The following is a 21,376-nucleotide window of genomic DNA, read 5'->3' as shown; positions in this document are numbered from 1 at the left end:
ATTCTAGAACATTCTAAGGGCACAGAGCTTGAGGCTCAGCACCCAACTCAAGGAGCAACCAGGGAAATGTGCCTTTTGGAGACACCCTGCACAACTGTCTGAAATGCTGACTCATGTGGTGGCCACAGAGGTTACTGGGCCACCGACTTCTAACCCTGATGGCGGCATGCGTGCCTTCCCACACAAGCCATGCCTATGAGCATGGTATTGGGTTAGCTCTTGGGTTCTGACCTCTATTCTGGGCATGAGCATGATGCAACTTACTGTACTAATTTCTCTTATAGATTTAAGCTCCAGCTTTTCCTGGGCCACTGACAGATGATATCATTCAGAACCTGGCACCTTAACCAGGCCTGTCCACCATCTTCTTCCCTGCCTACTGCTTTCCTTCTTCAGAGTCTCTTGAACACAAAGAGGCTCATCTTGGGTCCTTTATCAAACAAAAGAGCTTGATTGCCTACCTGACCTTCAAAACATAGAGGCCTGCTTGCACACATTCTCTTTAGAGGAAGGGAGGTACCCAGAAGGCAACTTCTCATATTTGGTTTTAAATCAAAAGCTATTTCTTACCTCCTTATTGGACAATAGCTCTTGATTGTCTGATTGTCCCCAAGGGGGGCCTAGACATGATATGTGAGAGGCTTTGCTTCTTCTGGGTTCACCTCAGTGGAAACCTGGGTTCTCTGCCTCCCCAGGGTCACAGCCCGGGTCTCCCCCAAATACTCAGAGTGCACACACGTGAGGGACTCTTAAAGCCTGCATGGGTAGGTAGGGCTCCACTTCATTATCATTTGGACATCAGTGGAAACATGACTTCAATTTGCATTCACAGATTTTGGAGATGTAAACATATCCATGGGTGCAGAAGAAATCACTCCAGGACTGGACACTCTCTATTATACACGTTGATTACATGAAGGTCACAATCTGAACCTATAGCTCAGGATTCTCCCTGTGTTGTTTTTCCCCTGCAAAGGCTCATCTTTGCAAGGTTGTTGCAAAACAACTGGCAATGCAGATCTGGAAAATGCCCACACTCAACATGTCAGAGAGAATCGTCTGCCTCTGATACTTCAAATGGAATGTAGAGAAGGGAGAAGTGAGTCCCTTCCCCATGTAGTGAGAGGCACTTGCCAGGGTCTCTTTCTTCCTCCCTCCAGTAGGGATCCAATGGGTCTTCCAAAGCTGAGATGTTGGCTCAGAGGCCTTCATAATTTGATCATATAATTACCAGTGGAGAAGGGTTGGTGCTTTACGGTCCTCTGCTCTGTGGGAATCCTTTCAATTACCATGTAGTGCTGGGTCATAATGGAAAATGGGCATGTTGCCATTTGTTGGTGAGATCTTTAAAGATGAGGCTTTCTGGGCTGGTTTCCTGATTGAATTTTTGTGTTTTTGTGTGTGTTTGTGTGTGTGCACGCACAACATTGTCACACTGTCCTTCCAGGCGCTCCCATTCCTTTTGATTTACCTCCTTTGGGAGTAAATGAACTTCAAAGGAAACCTGGTTTTGATTTATGGTCAGGCCAGCCTTTTGACTCTGGCTCTTCCTCCATCCAAACCCAGGGTTTTTAGGGTTTTTAGGGCTGAGCAGAAGAAGGAAGTATCCCAGGATGAGGGAGGTCTTCTCTTCAGTCCTGGGTGCTCCGGGGCTGCAGGGCCCCGTGAGAGCTTCCAAACCAGCTTGGAGGCCCTTCATTGGGGCACATGGGGTTCCCGGGGTCTGCAGAGCAGAGGAGAGCAGTTACATTTCTAACCACTTAGCCGATGCCTTTACTGCTGAGTGTACAACTTGGGTGTATTATTGCTTTGTTTTTAAGCCACTTGGTTACTCCAATCAATTATTAATTACTGAGTCCGGTGCTTTGGGTTATGGAAGAAGTAGTGTGCTGTTGTTGCTGTGGTTCTGAATTTGGCCTCTCTGTCTCTTAGGCCATGGCAGCAGACCTCTGACTTCTCTCTGCTTCAGTCTTTTCTGCTCCAGGCCACACCTGTCACTGTGGTCTGCAGACCTGCTGAGCTCCTCGACTCCAGGGGCCCTGTTCATATTATATGCGGGGGAGTTTTGGGGACACCACTGACCCAGGATATGATGTGAAAGGTGCTCTCTGGAGTCATGCAATGGAGTGGGTATTGTCTGCCAGACCAATTTTTCTAAAAAATATCAATCTTCCCTTGTGACTCCTCCATCTTAAGTCCTTATAAGGGCTCCCTGGTGTCTGCAAGACCCAACCTGAGATTCTTGGCTTGTTATATGAAGCCCCCCAGACCTGGATCCTGCCTGCCTCTCTGTCATCTGCCACCCTGCCTTCTTCTTCGAGCTCGGTCCCTCAATTGTCCCCAATGCTTCGCACCTTCCAGGCAGCCTGGAATGTTCTCTCTTGCCCTGTGCATTTGCCACTGTCTCTCTGTCCCTCAAGACGCCGTGTCATCTTCTCTTCCTCTCTTTACTGTCCTCCACACCTTGTCCCTGAGTTCTGTGCCTGGCATTGTCCTCTAAAACTCGTGTCCAAAGCTGGATGGCAATCACATGCTTACAGCCAGATTTTTATTGGACTGTGATGTACTTGTGGGAGGAGACTGTGTCTCATCCATCACTGTATCCTCCAGACCTAGCACAGTCTATGACCCAGAGTTGGCACATAATGAATATGCGAGAGGGAAGTGAACTAAGCATACAATAGTCAGTAGCCTGCTGGACCACAGGGTCCACCTGGAGAGACATCATGCATCCGGGGACACATCCCACACCTGGGGAGACATGGTCATAGGACAATTGTACGCTATGCTGTGAGCTGTGGGCACTAAGGTTACCCCGAGAGGGAAGGGTGTAGATAGTACTCCAGGATTATTTCCTGTGATTCTAGGGTTTAAGGAGCCTCAGGGATCACTGATCTGTATTGCCTCCCCCACAGAGGAAGAACCTGAAGTCCAGAGATAAAAAGAGAGCTGCTTGAGGTCACTTTGAGAGTTGCCTGCAAAGCCAGAAATAGCATCCAGGCTCCTTGATTCCCTAGCCCAGGGTTTATCAAGAAAACCTCATCAGGCTGGAAGCGGCAGGCATGTTAATATTTTTCCTATAAATAATTTAGGGGGAGGGGTATGAAACAAAGCAGAATTTTGTTACTAAATATTGATGCTATAGTTCATACTTAGAGAGTAGGACATGATGTTTTCATGATGTTTTCAATTAGATTGTCTTTATCTGCCCTCAGAAGCCAGTTTTGTTTTTTTTTTTTTTTTAAGGACAGGATTGTAGTGTGTTATTAACACTGGCAGATCCAGTATTCACATTGTGTTTCTGAAGGCATTTGGGGGAGATACTGATCTATCAATGTAATCCCCACAGCAAGCTTTGTGCTGAGTTCAGGGGAGACCAGCAGGAATTGCTGTCTTGGCATTCCAGTGGAAACATCCTCATGGGCTTCCAGAGTGGGGGTTCAATGCACTGGTGCTCCCTGGGCATCCATGACTGGAACATGGTGGAATGGGGTTGGAAGGTGGTGGGTGGAAAGCCAAGCTCCGATGTGGGGAGAGGGTGGATTTCAGTTGGAAGTGCCAGCAAAGGTTGTCTCTGAAAAGAAATTCCAGGGATCAGGACATCTTAGACTCATATGTCTGCCAAGAAAAGTGACACTGAGGACATTGAATGCTTGCTACATGATTGGCACTATGCTCAGGGCTCAGCACGCCTTATCTCAATTCTTACAACAATCCTGCAAACTAAATGTTATTATGATTCCTGGTGTTATGCAGAGCTCCAAGAGGGTCCCCCAAGATCCATATCCTGGGTGTAGACACACTGCATAATCCCCAGGACTGTAAATATGATAGATTTTGTTCCCATGATTAGATATGTTACCTAGCACAGTAGGCTTTAAGAAAAGGAGATGATCAGGGTGGGACTGGTTTAATCTCATGAGCACATTAAAAATTAAGAAAAGTCTGGTTTCAGAGGTCAGAGACAGAGGAATTCAGAGAGGCAGAGCAGGAGGGGAGGTGGTGTAAGGAAAGGGCTTTTGCTGGTTTGAAGATGGAGGAACCTTGTGGCAAGAATCTGAGCAGGTTCTCTGGTGGCCAAGAGCGACCCTTGGCTGGGAGCTGGGAGGAAGATGGGAACCTCAGTCCCAGAGCAGCAAGGAACTGGATTTGCTGACCACGTGCATGAGCCTGGCAGTGAACCTTGAGCTCCGGATGAGAACGCATCCCCTGACCCCTTGATTTTGGCTTTGTTGAAGACCCCGAGCAGAGAGTCCAGCCACGCTGCGCCTGGACTTCCGACCTACAGGACCGTGAGCCAATAATAAGTTCTCCTGAAACTGCTAAGTGTGTGGTAATTTTTCCACGGTACAGATAATTAATTTCTTCCCATTTTATAGATGAAGAACCGAGGCTGGAAAGATCTGATCACCTGGGCTAACAAGCTGGGAGGTGAAGAAGCACAGATAGTCAACGAATGTTCACTATTATTTTAACCAGGGCTCTTCCAGCAGCAAGTTTTTCAGAGAGTCCATTCATAATAGTTTGAGAAAAAAAATAAGGAAATGTATTGGCTTTCTTAACGGGCCAGGGACTCTGTCTGCTTCAGGCACAGCTGGATTCCTGCTCCAGCTGCATCAGACATCTCTCTCATCATCACCTTTCTGCTTCTTGCAGGTGAGCTTGGGTTTCAGGTGGGGTCTCTTTGCTCAGTGATAAAGATGCCCTGGCAGTTCCAGGCTGTTAGCATCTTTACAGCTACGACCCAAGACTTTTCCACACACATCATTTCTATGCTATGCCACGTCTGCTCTATATTTGTGATGTTGGGTTTTGGACTCCAGTGCAGGAGTAAAGATTTATTCCCTCTCAATTTCATCACGTTATGATTTATTACTATTTCCAGCCTCTTCAGACCTTCCTAGTTCCAGTCCGCTGACGTCATTCTGGATCTCTCCTTCTCACGGCATTGGCAAACGTAGATGCAAATTTTACCCATGCAACAGTTCACGAATTCAAACACTAAATCCTTTAAAGCTTTATGGAAAAGTCACAGGAAAGCTTCTTCTTGCCCAAATCATAACAATACAATTATGAGAGTCATTGTCCAAAGACTTCCTCCAGTCAAGACTCTTTGGTACAGCATTTCCCTCATTAGCTGGTTTGGTAATGTAGTTAAAAAGGAAAGGCAGAGAATCCAACATGATTGGTTTTTTTAAAGAGTCTCCTCTTGTCCCTAAGGATTGTTGCTTGCTTTTTCTAAAAAGTTAAATTTGATTTAATTAACATATCCTGTATTATTAGTTTCAGAGGTAGACTTCAGTGATTCATCAGTTGCATACAACACCCAGGGCTCATTACCTCAAGTGCCCTCCTTGGTGCCCATCACCCAATTACCCCCTCACCCCGCCCACCTCCCCTCTAGCAACCCTCAGCTTGTTTCCTGTAGCTAAGAGTCTCTTATGGTTTGCCTCCCTCTCTGTTTTCCTCTTATTTTATTTTTCCTTCCCTTCCCCTGTGTTCATCGGTTTTGCTTGCTTTCTAAGTTCCCACAGAGCTGTTTTTTTTTTTTTAGAATTCTTCCAGGGATCCATTTTAAGCTCAACTTTTCTTTTTTAGAGCATGGACAGTCTGCTTTCTGAAATGAGGATTGCACGTACCCATCTGTAGGCACCTGAGGCCTCACCTGTTATTACTGCCATTAACAATGCTGGTAGGTAACATGTGCGGGGCATTTGCCATGTGCTTTGTACTGGCTTAAGTCTTTCCAATGTACCACTTTACTGGATCCTCCATCATTGTCCTTCTCTTAGAAAAGGACACATTTTTTGAGGACATTTGAGCATTAGAAAACTCAAGTAACATTCCTAGTGACTAAGTAACATGCTCATTTCCACGAATGAGCAAATGCTCAAAGGGTCAAATGTCACAGAGGCCTGATAGGTTCAGAACTAGTGAGGTTGTTTAGATTTCTCAAGGGGTCCTTGGTTGCCTTGAAAAGACCATTTCAACAGTGTTTGGGTGGAAGGCCTGTTGTTACTGGAAATGAGGAATTAGATAGAAACCAAAGGCAAAGAAATAGACAACACATCTGAAATATTTTTTAATGAGTGAGGAAGGTGATTGGCTAAGAACCAGAAAAGGGAAGGGTCAAGAGGAAGGTAATTTTTCCAAAGTCCACATGAAATAATGTATATGTAAGCCTCTTTTACTGTGCCTGGCACACGCAGGTCTTAATTAATACCTTGAAAGTGGCAGAATTGATCATATTTGAAAGCAGAAAGAGGTCCTTGAAAGGAAGGGTCCTTGTTGACTTATTTAATGCTCAAATGTTCTCAGAAAATGCGTCCTTTTCAAGATGTTGAAAAAGGAAATACTTGAGGAAGAACAGATCAAAATAGGATAGGATGGGTGGGGTTTTGAGTACAGGTAGAGAAGGCAACTTTAAAGAATGGAGAAAATTCTCTGAACCCTTAGACAGTGAAGGTGGGGGAGCCGTAATCTTAATTCTGCTGGGACCACCGGTGTACATCAAGACTATTCTGGGTGGATGGACTGGGTGAATGGCAAGTCCATGATAGGGTTCCTTTTGTTGGATGCATCCTCCTTTTCCAAGAAGCCTCTTAAGGGAGAGGAGCTTTTAGGAGGGAAGAAATGTGGAAGAGCAATGTTGGATAGTGAGTCAATAAGATGAAGAGGGGAAACGTGATGGTCAATTCTGTGTACCAGGTTGGCTGGGCTAAGGGATGCCCGGATAGCTGGTAAAACATTTCTGGGTGTGTCTGTGAGGGTGTTTCAGGAGGATTAGCATTTGAATCGGTAGACTGAGTGAGAAGTCACCCTCACTCAGTGCAGGTGGGCATCAGCCAATTCACTGAGGGCCTGAATAGAAGAGAAAAGGCAGAGGAGGGGTGAATTTGCTCTCTACTTGGGCTGCCACATCTATCTTCTGCCCTTGGACGTTAGTGCTCCTGGTTCTCAGGCCTTTGAACTTGGACTGGGACTTACACCATTGGCTCCCCTTGTTCTCAGGCCTTTGGGTTTGGACCAGAACCACACCACCAGCCTTCCTGGACCTCTAGCTTTCAGACAGCAGATGGGATGTCTCAGCCTCTATGACCGCATTAGCCGATCGCTTATAATACTTCTCTTTCAATATAACTATATCCTATTGGTTCTCTGTCTATAGAGAACCCTGATTCATACATTAAATAAAGATTAGAGTCCCCACTCCCCACCCATTGCATTGCCCTATAATGCACGCAAAGGACGGTGGCGGGAGCTGGTGGGATGAGCACCCAACTGCCATTCATCTTGAATGGGGCAGGAGCTCTGGTACTGTTGGCCATAGTGTCTAGCAAATGAATTGAACAGGGGTCCCAGGACAGGTAGGGGTTGGAGGAGAAAGATGGCTGAGTTGGAGGCTGACTTAAAGATCAGATCATCATTTGCCTCTGTTTCTTCTAGAAATAGTGTTACTGGATGACACTCTGTAATGCTTTGTATACAATAAAACTTCAATTAACCCACTGCTCAGGGGAATGGCAGTGCTGTGGTTAATTGAATTATCTGATTAACTGAGAGTTAATTAACCAGAAACTCTTTGTAGTTCTAAGTCATGCTGCACATATTCCGGCATATCTAAGTTCTCTGTCCTACCAGGGTTGGGAAGGGAAAGAGTCAAGGGAGAAGGGAAATGGAACCAGCTTGTATGGAAGGTTTATTATGTGTTTGGTCATTTATATACATACTATTACCTGCTTTAATTCTCGTAACTATGGAATGAAGCCAACATGACTATCCCATTTGATACATAACTGAGTTGAGAAGTATCTTAACTGTTACTGAATGTTACTCTGTGAATTGAGAACATGGATGAGTCTCAGAGGGATCTGAGAATATCAGTGGGGTATCAAGGTGAGAAGCGGGTCAAGTGGATGTTCTGGAATTTGTCAGCCCCACAGGTAAACCCCGGTATTGACCCCAGCTAGCTGCGTGACCTTGACTGAGCTGAGCTGAGGGGTAGCATATCAAGGTGATTACATGCATGCAGTCTGAGTAAATCAAACTGGTTTCAAGTTCTTACTCCATCTTTAACTGGGTTGTGTGATTTCCAGTCAACCAATTTTCCTCTTTGTGTCTCAACTTCATCTGCAAAATGTATCACTGCCTGCCTTGTAGAGTTGCCAGGGTGGGGAGGGGTAGGTGCAGAGGTGGGTCTTGTATGAACCGTAGCTCTGATGACTATCATCAACGTGGCCCAGGGTCATGGCCTTGTTAGGGGAGCAGAGGTGGACGATGTTAAAGATGCAGCCAAGAGACCTCCATTTTAGGGTGATCCCTGATTTTCCCTTTATGTGAAATCTCTGACGCTAATCCTCTTTTCCTGTTCTTTCTTTTTTCCTCCTCAAAGTATAACGTGAAAAACTTGTTCGAGAGGGTGCATGTTTGCTAATTTTGGTTTTACTGCTCTTGCACCTCGGACGGAAGAGAAGAAAACACAGTAGGACCCACAGGCATCGTTACCCACTAAATCAAGCGTTAGTTTGGCGAAGTCACCAGCTTCTGCTGCCATCGTATTTTTAGGGAATGGAAAGAACAGGTTTTTTTTTTTTTTTTTTGCTCAGAATGCTAGATTTATATTGCTTTCACTTAGCAAGTGAATAATTGATAAGTTGGGGCATATTAACATTGAACAAAAGAGCCCAGTGGTACAAGGGTCCTGGGAAGGCTGCCTAAATCAATATACACTCATGAATTTTGAGCGCAAAAGGTTGAGCTGAGAAAGAACACAGATTTAGACCCCCATTAATATTTGAAATGCACTCTGCACTTGAGAGGCTTGCTAGAGCCCAAATGTTAACTGAAGGGGCTTCAGAGAAACGGCTTCTAAACAAATTTGAAAGTAGGAGATTTTTCCCTCCAAAGATTTCACAAGAAAAATCTATCATCTTTGTTGTTTCTGCTGTCAGAAGGCATCTATTAAAAATCTAATTAGAGTATTTTTACCAATTAAACATACCGAGGCAGCACTTGTCTGATTCAATGTCTGTAATTGCTAGAAAAGCAGATGCATCACGCTCTGTGATCAACCCAGATATGGTAAAATGTTCCAGCCACTCCTGCAGGATCCATCCTCCCCACCCAGGAGCCAGCCTTAAAATTTGATTAATCTAAACATTTTGTAAGGTGTCAGAAGAGGTTTCTTGCCTGATGCCTCACGGTCACCCAAAGTGCCAGTCCAACGGAGACCAAAATAACATCATCAGTCACAATTTGCTTTTGAAATGCCTCCTGCTAGGCCACCAATTTGAGCTATCAAAGCTGGAAATTTTAAACCAAGTGGGAAAACGCCTTGAATTTTAATGATTCATTGAACCCGGCCATCCTGTTAGAAAGTCATCTATGGTATCTGCTACCAGACACCTGGTAGCAGCCCTGCTGCTCTGACCACTGAAGATGTTCAGATGCTCTCTTTCCACTAACATTCTAATGACATAGTTAAGCAAACAATCCTCTGTAGGTAAAGGGCTCACCTTTCAGAAATCATGAAATAGAATCTCACAATTGGAAGTGGCTAGAGTCAGCATTTCATCTAACCCCCAGCTTCTCCTTTGCCACAGAAAATCAATTCCTGCAGCCAGACTCAGGCTCAGCTTGCATACCCCTGGTGCTGGTGGGCTCACCACCTCATGAGGCAGCCCATCCCATCCCAAGACACTTCGGATTTTTGGAAGGAGGCTTCTTATGTTTGGCTATATATAACCCACCTCTTATAACTTTGGTCCAAGAAGATCACTCCTAAGCCTCACAGATGTAGCTTTCTGAACACTCTTTGATGCATAATTGGACTGCCAATACCGCTCTTCTCCCACAAAGCAGTTAATTTGGAGAATAATTCAGAGCATGTGCTCATTACCGGGTCTAAGAGGCTACAAGAAAAATTTGGCCCCTACACAGTACAGATGGTATTTGTTGTTTTCCCTGAAATTCTCATGCTGTATATCTTAATTAATGAATTAATGAAATTTTTCAGTCAAGTGGTCCTAAGGAGCGCTTATTTTTGAAAGCTCTCCCTCTGCCCATACATGTGGTTTCTTTGTTTTCCCTCCAATACCCTAATTAACAAGCAAGAGAAGGTCAAAGCTACAGATCTTAGACTTGCTGGAAAGGGCTGAGATTCTTGATGGGAAGTCACACTTACAGATAAAAAAAACACCTGCCCCCAAATTCCATGAGAGTTTTTAACGAGGGCCAGGAACATTAGCTATGCAGTATGATTTGCCCCATCATGAGAGCAATCACCCTAGCTTGGGCCTCTCCAGTCCTTGTAAGTAACCATCTGTTATTCTTAAAAGGGGAAAGAGAGAAGTTGCCCTAGTAAAAAGAACACAGCCTATTAAGTCAAGAGAATGAGGGGTTTATTTGTGGCTCTACCAATTTTTACCCCAATTCTTACAAGTCTGCTAAAGCCTTGTAAAGCCCACTTTCCTCTACTGCACCATTGGGATAGGAATTCCTAGCTCATGGAGTTATGATAATAAAGATAAAATGAGATCACCAAATGACTTAGTGTGGTGTATCAGTAAGCTATTGCTATGTAACAAAGTATCCCAAACTCAGGAGCTTAAAAAAAAAGGCATTTATTGTTGCTCACAGGTCAATGCATCAGCTGGGAATTCTGCTCTATGGGCCAGGCGTGGCTGATCTTGGCTGGGTTGGCTCATGTGTCTGTGTTAAGCTGGTGAATGGGCTGAGGATTGGCCATCTCAGATCACCTCATTGACATGTCTGGCAAGTGGCTGGTGGCCAGCTGGAGTTATTGGATGCCTCTCAGCCACCAGCAAGCTAGCTTGGGCTTATTCACATGGTGGGTGCCCAAAAACAGCAGGGGAGGCATGCCTGGCTTTGGCAACTGGCATCACGTCACTTCTACCACATTCTGTTGGCCAAAGCAAGTCATTCAAGAGGTGGAGGAATAGATTCCACCTCTTGATAGAAGAAGTGCAAAATCACGTTCACCACCAATCTGCCTCACACAGTATCTGGTGGAAGAACCCCCAAAATGGTGGTTAGTAGAGACATTTCACAGATGGCAAATTATAAGGATTGATCTTGTCTGCAGCCTTTTAGTGGAAGCATTTAAAAGCTGTCCATTTGGAACCTCATATCTTAATCATTGTATTGTTAACAGTAGCCATAGCTCATGGTTATACTTTTGCTATACTTTTGTGAAGGGGCAGGGGGAATTTGGATCAAGCCACTCATGGCAGAAGCTGGACAAGTTTCTAGGTCACCCTGAGTGCAGGATGAGAGAGCTCCTGGTCAGACCTGTTTTGGTTCTTGCAAGAAAGAAATCCTGTTGCTCTTGACCTGGGAAGAGCCCACTCTGATGGCCATTGTCATCTCCACCCAGCAAGGGGAAGGGCATGCATGGCTGAGCATTGCTGTGCTCTAGGTCCAGTGTTAGGTGCCTTACATGGACTTCTCACCTTGGCCTGGTGGTTTCTCTATTATTGCTCCCATTTTCCCATTTCCAAAACTGAGGCTCTGAAAGTCAGGGTGATTTACACATGGTAGAGCTGGGGTTGAACTCAGGGAAATGCAGCTTGAAAGCCTGGGCTTGTTCCTTCACACCTCACCACCCCTGAGCCAGTGGCAGCAGGAACACAATAAAGAAGGAAAAGGAGTAGTTTTTGAGGATGCCTGCCATGTGTAGGACACAGGCCTGAGCACCTCACATTGCTATCACTTTTCATACTGATGGCCTTGTTATGTTTAGCCCTATTTTACAGGTGAAGACACATAGGTTCAGAGAGATTATGTAGCCTGCCCAAGGTTGCACAGCCAGGAAGGGGCAGAGCCGAGACGAAAGAATCTGTCAGGTTCCTCATCACCAGCAAACCGCAAGGCCATCTTTGAGCAACAGACAGAGGAGGAGACTGTCTTTCTAGAACCCCTTACCTGTTAGAATATGGGTTGATCCATCTCTCAGGGAAGAGCTCCTGGAGCAGTGTATGTTCCCTGGGAAATGGCAGGGGCCCTGGGATGTGGGAATTGGCTACCGCAGGGGGCTCAGGGTCCACCTGGGCTGATTCCAGTTACCCCAGGATCGGGCAGACTGGATGCGACAAGTTACCCCCTGTCTTTAATCCAGAGGCCTCAGAATGCAAGCACCAAGGACAAATTAAATCAGCCTGCAAAATTGCTCTTGGCTTTGCAACAGTCTCCGATAGTCTTGGTTTTGTGGTGCTTGTCAGCGCTCTGGGCAGAGGCTGGGCGTGGGGGTGGCAGGCCCACCAGGGGCTCAGCGGGAGCTGTCGAGAGAGGAAAGGATGCATTCCCGGGGTTGGGTCACGTGGGAAGGGAGGCAAGACCTGCTACCTTTTCAGGCCTACCGGCTTCATCACAGAGCCTGCATCCCCTCCACAAGCCCCTTCTCCCTCCCGTGGAGTCCCCAGGCAGTCACCCATCCCACTTGGCCCCCTCTGCAGTGGCCGCCGGTGTTCTCAGCACTTCTTCCCTGAGCCCTGGGCACCTCTACCCCTATACTTCTCTCTCTGTTCAGGTGCTCGGTGCTGCCCTGCAGATCCTAAACTACAGCCGGGGAGGTGGTCTTACCCCGGCCCCCTGGGGCATGCTGCCTGGGGCTGTCCTGCTTCTGGCTGAGGCTGGGCCTCTAGCTGGAGTGTGCTTCCCACCTGGTTCTGCAAATCTAAGGAGGACCCCCAAAGTGCTGGGCCAGGGATTCCGTCTTTTTCTCTGCTTTTGGAGGCCTTCCCCCATCCCTCCTCTGCCCCCGAGCTCCCAGGTCCCCCTGCCCTGCTTCAGAGCCTTGTCCCTGTCTGTGTCTATGACCCCGCATTTAATCATCTGTCCTTCCTGCCAGGCTGTGTAGCCCTGAGCCCAGGGCCCAGGGCTTGGGCTGCTATGCATGCCTGGTCATCAGCTTTGGGTCCAAACCCCAGTGAATGGGATAGAATAGAACCTCCTCCTCCAGAGACACCCCTGGCCCCCATCAGCATTTAATTTCCCTTTTTGGATCTATTAATGTGTACTCGCCTTCATTACTCTTATTATAATTGTCTAGATGACATTACAAGAGGTACTGGGAGAAAGACGTGAGGCCCCAACAGTGACAGGGCTTTGCGTGGGGCAGTCAGGAATGGCTTCGTGGAGAAGGGAGCTTGGGGCAGAACCGGGTGGGGCAGGGGCTTTGCAGGGAGGAGGAGGGAAGGACCCTGGGTGGGCAAAGGCAGGGGATGAGCTTGCTTCCAATGGGAGAGTGGCCTGTGTGTGTGTGTTTGTGTGTGTGCATGTGTGCGTGTGCCCACATCTGCATGCAAGCCTGTGTGACGGTGTGCATGTGTGTGTGCACACACGAGTGTGCAAGAGTGTGGGCATGTGTGCGAGTGTGCGGTGCGAGTGTGCACACATGCATGGGTGAATGTGTGACTGTGCGTGTGTGCAGTGCGCGGGGGTGACTGGGTGCACGTATGTGGCAGGTTCAGTGCTGAGGAGCCAGGTTGCTAGGCAGCCAGCTGTCAGATCTCTGAGTGCCAGTTTGAGCTGCCTTGAGTGGCAGCAACGAGCCTCGGGAGAAGCTAAGTGAACAGCTGCCCCCATCCCAAGTGTCGGCTCCAGGCTGGCTGTGCTTGGTCCCCCACAGTGCAGCTGCCTTTGGGTGCAGGGCTGGGGCATAAAAGCCTCTGAGTTCAGCTCCTCTGTCCCCCACCCGACTCCACCAACCAGGCCGGACATCTTGGCTCTGAGTTGCCTTTTGGATCTGTGGTCTCTCCACGCCTGTCCTGGTTGGAAGGTGGGGATCTCCGTGCTTGGAGACCCTGGTGTCCCAATCTACCCTCCACTCTGCTCTCGGTGGTCCGGTTGGCTGTTCTCAAAGCAGCTCTCCTGCTTCTGACCTTTCAAGGTTGAAGGAGCGTCCGCACTCCTGCGTGTGGCATTTGCTGCCCCCTTTTCTGGTCTTCCGAGCCTCCCTACCCTGGACCCTCCTGTGCACAGCCAGCCCTGGCTGCCCCCTTCCCCGATGCCCACTTCACATCTCTGCCACTTTGTTCCCTTCTTTTCGGCTTGAAATGTTCTTTCTTGCCTCCCAAAATCCTATTATTGGCTCAAAAATCACTTCTTCTCTGTAGCTTTTCCGACCTTGGAGGGCAGGATAGTTTATCCTTCTGGGGGCATTGTAGTTCCCAGCTCATTTGGTCAGCATTGACTTTTCTCCCCATACTTTGGGCAGAACTACCTGATCCAAACTTCGCCTAGCAGACTGTTGTATCCCCAGGAGCAGGGACCCTGCCTGATGCTTCCATGGTGCCTGGCATGGGACAATGCCTAGCAGGCACCTGGCTGGGGGCAGCAGGAAGGAGGGACCCACTAGCCAGACAGGGCCTTCTCCAGAGCGCCCGGCCTCCCCAGTGGCTCACAGACAAATGGGGGCAGCTCTTGATCTTGGCTGAGCTTCTCCTTCTGGGTCTTATTTTGTTCCAATGCTGGGTTTGGTTCGCTCCAATTCTTTTCCCAGTCCCAGAGGGCTGCTTGGGACTTGCAAATCTAGCTTTCTGACTTCTGGCTATCCACAAGCAGGTTCCGTAGGGGGGTGTCTTTTTCCTGGTCTAAAGGGTCTCTTGAAGCCTATCACATTTCAAGACCACAGCGTACTTCTTGCTGGTGTTTGAATATGGTGGGGCCTCTGCTGGTGCAGGACTCGGGAAACCACACACAGGGACAGCCTCAAGGCAAAGGAGCTTTTGGAACCAAGACCTAGGGTAGTGGGGGGTGCTGGGTGAGGCTCATGGGCAGAGACACCTGCACCCATTGCTGTGGGGACTTGGCAGGTGCCCATTTTCTTATCTCTGGAATGCTGTAAACACAGTGTCCACCTCTACGGGCCCCATAGGACTGAATAAGATATTTGTGTAACGTGTTCAGAGTGTGAAACCGAGGAAGCCCTCAAAATTTGCTGTTATAATTATGAGTGTTGTTCTTGCTTTTCATTGTGGCATTGATTCATAGCACTTCAGAGCTGGATCTGGTTCAGATCCCTACGTCTGCAGTGAAGGAAATCGACATTCACAGAAGGGAAGAGTTGTACAAGATCACAAAGGCAGCGGGTGGGGGGAGGGAACAGAACCCAGGGGTGCTGGGGTCCAGGCCAGACTTCTTTTTATTTTTTTTCCCACACACTGCTGGCATTTTGGACATGAGGTGCTCAGATGGTGGTGGCCGCATCGTGAGCCATTGCGAGGTAGGCATCAGCTCGGTGTCTCTCTGACTTTGTCGGTCCCGAGTCTGCGTGGTCACTGCTGCTGCCCTGTCCTCCCAAGACACCCTCATTGCAGAGTGATAAGAGGTGAGTCTGGACCCTAGGGATTCCCTCTGCTCTGTTCCACATCTTTGTTCTCCCTGCATGAAAGGCACCAAATGACTAATTGTGTTCAGGGAATTTTAAGCGAACGAGGGTCTCTTATAAGGAGAGGAAATAGGAGCTCAGACATGTTAAGTGTCTTGCTCAAAGTCACACAGCAATTGGATAAGGAATCCTGCTCCTCATACTGGGCTCTCCCTCCCCTCCCCACCTCTCTATCTCACTGCCCATCTGAGTTTGGCACATGTCCCTGCATAGGCTGAACTGACCCTTGCAGGGTTCTGGTTACTGGGCAGAAGTCAGATCTGGCTCCATCTTGACTGAGGGCAATGCCATTGGCTTAGCCTTTGGTGGCAGGTTTGAGTTCCTTCTCAAGAGTTGGGACAGACACAGTAGAAATGATGCGAGACAAGTGGGTTGAGTTTTAGTAGGCCACAGCCTCAGTGGTAAGTCAGAGTTTAAACAGAGATGGAACCCAGAGGCTGGTTACCTGGTGTGGGCCAACCCACTGGGGATGGGAGCAGGGGGAAAGATGGGTAGGCTTGGGTCTCCTCCATTATCCGGACAGATCCATCAGCAGAGTGACTCCATACCTGACAGAAGGTGAAGCCAGTGATGGACTCCATGCTTTGCTAGGATGGACTTTGGGGTTGGGGGGCTTGTGGGTTATGGTCATGGTGATTCTCAAGGGTGTGGTAGGGAAAGCAGGATCTGATGGGGTGGTCTATGGCTTCAAATACAAGCTACTTTCAAGCTTTAGATGTCTGGGATGTAGTGTTGGGGGAATTCCAGGTGTATGTGCATAACCTCATCTTAGACCCTATTTCTGGTTGCTGTTGGAAAGGATTCACCTGCTTTGCCACTGAACATCTCCTGGGCCTGGAACTGGCGCCATGGCTGCCATTTTCTTATGGGCCCTTGGAGAGAAATCTGGGGACAGTTAGGGCCAGGCTCCAGGCTCAGTCACTGTTCTTGGGGTTTGGTACTGCCATTCAACTCTGCTTTGTTTTGTGGATGTCTGGCTTTCTCAACTCAGCCAGGAAGAGTATCAGTGTTTCCCAGTGTTCTCCTGGGAGGGAAGTTAGACAAGCATTCATTCCCATTTTACAGATGAGGAAAGGAGGAAGTAGAGAAATCATACAGCTGGCCTTTGGCCAACAGGGGACAAGAACTAAGTGTCCTGATTCCCAACCAAGAACATTAACAACTACACAAATTTCTCTTATGGTGAGAAGTCCTCCAATGTTGCACTCTTTCAATACATTCTTAGAGTCAGAACATTCTTTGGGGTCTTAACTCTTCTTGATGGTCTACACGTTTCTCCCTCTTCCCGAGCAAAATCTCCAGCCTCATGGCATGCACAGCTCGTTCACTTGTAGCCACACTGGATGAGCTGTGATTCTCATGTGCTCCAGACTCTTTGCCTTCAGCTCTTTGCACGTCCCCTTTCCTCTGTGTGGGTGCCTTTATATCCTTTATCTGGTTTACTCCTGTTCTTCCTCCAGGCTCAGCCAGACTCAGCACGCCCTCCTGGAAGCTGTGTGTCCCTCAGTTGCTATTGAGGTAGGTGCCTTCCTGAAGAGCCTCTGTTGGAGTGAGAGACAATGGTCCCAAACAGGATTGTGTTCCAGGTGGGGGTGGAAATGAGAGCAATGGGGAAGAACCCACCAGATTATGCCAGCCCTTTGGACTTGAATCGGACCCACCATGGGACAGAGGCGGAAAGGAGGAGTTGCTCTTTCTTTCTCAGAAGGTGGGTGAGTCAGAGGTGGGTACGCCAAGAACAGGTGTGTGAAGTTGAATTCTTCAACTTCAGGGCCCCAGCGAACTCCCAGTCTCTGCTGGACATATTCAGATGCCCTGAGTAATGACTTTAAAAGTCTTTGTGCACTTTAAAGTGGTGGTTTTATTTAATTTTAACAAAGTTGGAGCTGCAATTAGATCTGTCCAGATAATTAACTCCAATTTACCAGTTTGCAACTAGTAATTAATTACTAAAGTCTCTTCAGTGAGCCTTGGGAAGGAAAGTTATACCTCCAAGAATGGAGCTTTGTTCTGAAGGCTTGGAGACACGGCCACTTTTGGGACCTTGTTTTTCGTGACCCGCTCTGGCTCTGGCTCATGTCCAGGTTGCTGGTGACTTTGGGCAAATTCTTCAACCTGCCTAGCTCTTGGTTTTCTTTCCTGGGAAAGAGGAGCAGTTCTTGCCTCATTGAGTTCCTAAGAACCAATGATCAGGAGAAACAAGATTTGTGGGTTGGGATACACCCCCTTCTCTTTTTGCTAGGCTGCCTTGCTGTTCCTGGGAGCAGTCAAAAAGCATTCTTCTGCTTCACCATCAAGTATCTCCTGGCCTGGAACTAGCCACTGTCGTCATCATTTTCTTATGGACCCTTGGAGAGGAATCTAGAAAGAGTCAGGGCCGGGCTCTGAGCTCAGTCATTTCCGGGTGTTGCTGCTGCTTTGTTTTGTGGATATTTCGACTTCTCAACTCAGCCCTGAAGTGTCAATTTTCCTTAAACTTACACTCAAAGATATTGGCAGTTTTTCCAGAAGTCTACATCTAGTTGCAGTTTTGCTTCACACTTGAGGACTTCTGATTTTTCTATGCTCTAGAGCAGTAAATCTCCCCCTTGAAAGCATATTAAAATCAGCTTTCCCACCCTGAATGTTGAAAAAAATACCGACTGCCACTATAAGGGAGTGGACAAGACTGGTCTTTTCAAAAACTAGGTCAGTTAGGTATCTCTCTCAGAAAAATGAACCTTGACCCTTACCTCAAACAATATCCCCAAATCCATTTTAGCTGGATCATAGAGTTAAATGTAAAAGGAGAAACACATCACTTATGGAGGGTAATACAGGAGAATCTTCGTAGCTTTGGGGTAGGCAAAAATTATGTAAGTCTCAAAAAACACTTGCCACAAATAAAAAGATGTATGAATTAGGGGTCACTAAAATTAAGAGGTTCTGGTCATCAAGAGACATGAATTAAGGAAGCAAAAAGGCAAACCAGAGAGTGAGGAAAGACATATGCCATAAATATATCCCAAAAGACTCATATAACAAATATTTATTGAATGATAAATCTATACAAAGACACTTGTACTCCAATTTTTAAAAAGACGCTCAACTGACTGAGCCACCCAGGCTTCCCTGGCATCCCAGTTTAAAAGTTGAACAAAAGTGGCTCTTCAAAAGAGAACATATCCAAACACCAGTAAGCATAGGCAGTGTGTTCCACATCATGTCATCAGGGAAATGCAAATTAAACTCAAAATATGGTACCACTCTACACCAACAGTTCTAAGACTGTGAGGATGTGGAGCAGTTAGATTGTCATGCACTGCTTGTGGGAAAGGAATTGGTTTAATTCCTTTGGAAAACTGGCATTTGCTCCTGGAGAGGACCCCATATATATGCTATGACCCAGCAATTCCAGTCCTGGTTCTATTCATCCAAGAAATCCACATCTACAAGGGGGGCACCAGGTGACAGGTACAGGAAGGCTCATTGCAATATTATTCATAATGAAGAAAATAGACCGTATGATTCCATTTCTACGAAGTTTGACAGCAGGCAAATTTGTGGTGATGGAAGTCAGCATAGTGGCTACCAGCAGGGCTGGGATCAAGGGTTGGGAAAGTACAGGATGCAAGCTTTTGGAAGGGCTGATGTTGTTCTAGATCTTCCACTATGCAGTGGTTCCACGGCTAAGTTCACTTTCCGAAAAATTGTATGGTGCTGTACATTGAAGATTTGTGTCACTTATTGTATCTTGCTATTCTTTCATATGGAAGTTTTTACAAAAACAAATGCTGGCCCTCGGACCTCACTCTGCACTGAATGAGAATGCAGGACTGTCCAGATGATGCTTACATGCAGCCAGTGTCGAGAATCCCTACTCTAGACCAAGAACCAACGTACTTCACATAGTCATCACTCATTACTTCACCCCGTGTGCCTCTGGTGTGGGAGCCTAGCCCAGGTTAGACCTCTGAAGGTGCGTGGACACTCTCATCCATCCTCGGGAAATCCAGGCTTTGCTCTGATGGCCATTTAACGTGACTGGTTCTACCACTGATGCCTCTCTTCCTGGTTCACCATTTAGACGATGGCTGAATGGCTCTTGGTCATCCTAAGTGTCTCGCCTACAGTCATCCAGCTGAGAAACAGAAGAGCTAGGGTTTGAAGGCTCATGACCATTTTTAACCAAGAGATGAAAGCCCCAAAGCCTATGCAGAGGAAGACATGAAAAATATTTGAGTAGGTAATTTATAGGAGGGGAGCAGCAGATATGAAGTGAATCATACTTGCCTTTTTATCTGGTAGCCGATGCAAGATATTCCTCCCACCCTGTTTTTTTTGTTTTGTTTTGTTTTGTTTTTTTGGAATAGAGAGATTCGAATTTATATTATAATCATTAGTGGGTTTTTTTTTTGCTTCTCACCCCAAGTCGGGTCTCAGATCAAGCCTGTCTCCTAACAGTAATACACAGGAGGATGCATTTTGTCTTGCTTCAACACTCTCTACCGCTGTTCTTGATCTACAGTCCTGTAGGAGAACTCCAGACTGGGGATCTTCCTCAGAAAGGTGTTATGAGTTGAGATTAGGTAGGCAAGTGGCAGAGTGAATGCATAAGCAGTGATTTTGCATAATGAGGCGTGTGAAATCCCACTGGAGGTTGTTAAAACAGCAGACAGACTGTGGTAAACAAGGTGGAAGGTAGGCTTTGAAAACAGATGGCTTTGAAAACCTGGCAAAGCCCTGTTTCAGACTTTTAAGAATTGGTTTCGTTAGTGCAAGCTATTTTTTTTTAAATTCTACATGCATATTTTAAAGTTCTGTTTTAATGATAAAGTTCCGTGGGTAATTGAACATCAGTTTACATCTCGCTGTAAACACGCTAACAACCAGATGTGATGGACAGCTTGCACAGAGACCTGGACGGTTCTTGTATATTTGGATTCAAATGTGTTACTCAGGTTTCAGGTTGGGGTAGTTTTGTTGGCTTCTATGCTGGGTGCCTTTATGGCCGTGACCTGCCCTCCTTGCTAAATAGAACCCCCCCCCCCCCGCCCCCTGGGGAACTCTCTGCCCATAACCAGAGCTGCTCTGGAGGCTTTCTCCCACAAATGCAACCATTTTTGAAAATGGCAGGATCTCTTGAGTCACTCGACCTTAGTGGAGCTGAACCCTTGAGCTAGAGTGCCCTTCTTTAGATAGTCCCCAAATTCTTAATGGAGTCACCCATCTGAGCACCATTTCTAGATGTTCTGACCTCTCCCAAGTGATGATGAGGGTGGGCCTCTCCCAGTCTCTGTTGATAGAATGACTTACCTCTGAATTCAAGGCTGTTTCCCTATATTCTATATGTATATTTCTGGACAACATAGACTTTTTAAAATTTTTATTTATTTATTTTTTGCCACATAGAGCAAAACTCCTTCAAATACTTGACCAATGAAATGATAATAGCAAAGACAGCACTTGCTACATTCTAGGCATATTCTAAATACTTTACTTCTCCTCAGTCATTTGGTCCTCACAACAACAATATGAAGTAGGTGCTATTGTAACCCCGTCTTGTAGATGGGAAAACTGAGGAACAGAGATTTTTTTGTAGGTACTTGCCCAAGTTTGTAAGCTAATAAGTGGCAAAGCTGGGACTTGAACTCAGTCACTGGCTTACTGCCTCTCATCCTGGGAAACATATCATGACCTCTTACAGCTACTAGGCTGCTTGCTGAGCCACACATCACTACCGTCAACAGTTGAATGTCCTATTAGAGTTAGTTCGGGGTGGCGGGTGGCTCAGTCAGTGAAGCATCTGCCTTCAGCTCAGGTCATGATCCCAGGGTCCTGGGATTGAATCCCGCTTCAGGTTCCCTGCTCATCGGGGAGCCTGCTTCTCCCTCTGCTCCTCCCCCTGCTTCTGCTCCCCCTACCACTCAAATAAATAAATAAATCTTAAAAAATAAAAGAGTCTGTTGTGCGTATGCCAATTGCACT

The sequence above is a fragment of the Eumetopias jubatus genome, unplaced genomic scaffold (assembly GCF_037043125.1).
Source record: "Eumetopias jubatus isolate StellerSeaLion01/CBP00866 unplaced genomic scaffold, mEumJub1_p1.0 scaffold_12, whole genome shotgun sequence".
Lineage (NCBI taxonomy): Eukaryota > Metazoa > Chordata > Mammalia > Carnivora > Otariidae > Eumetopias > Eumetopias jubatus.
The sequence above is the reverse complement of the archived record's forward strand: the minus strand, read 5'-3'. Positions refer to the sequence as shown.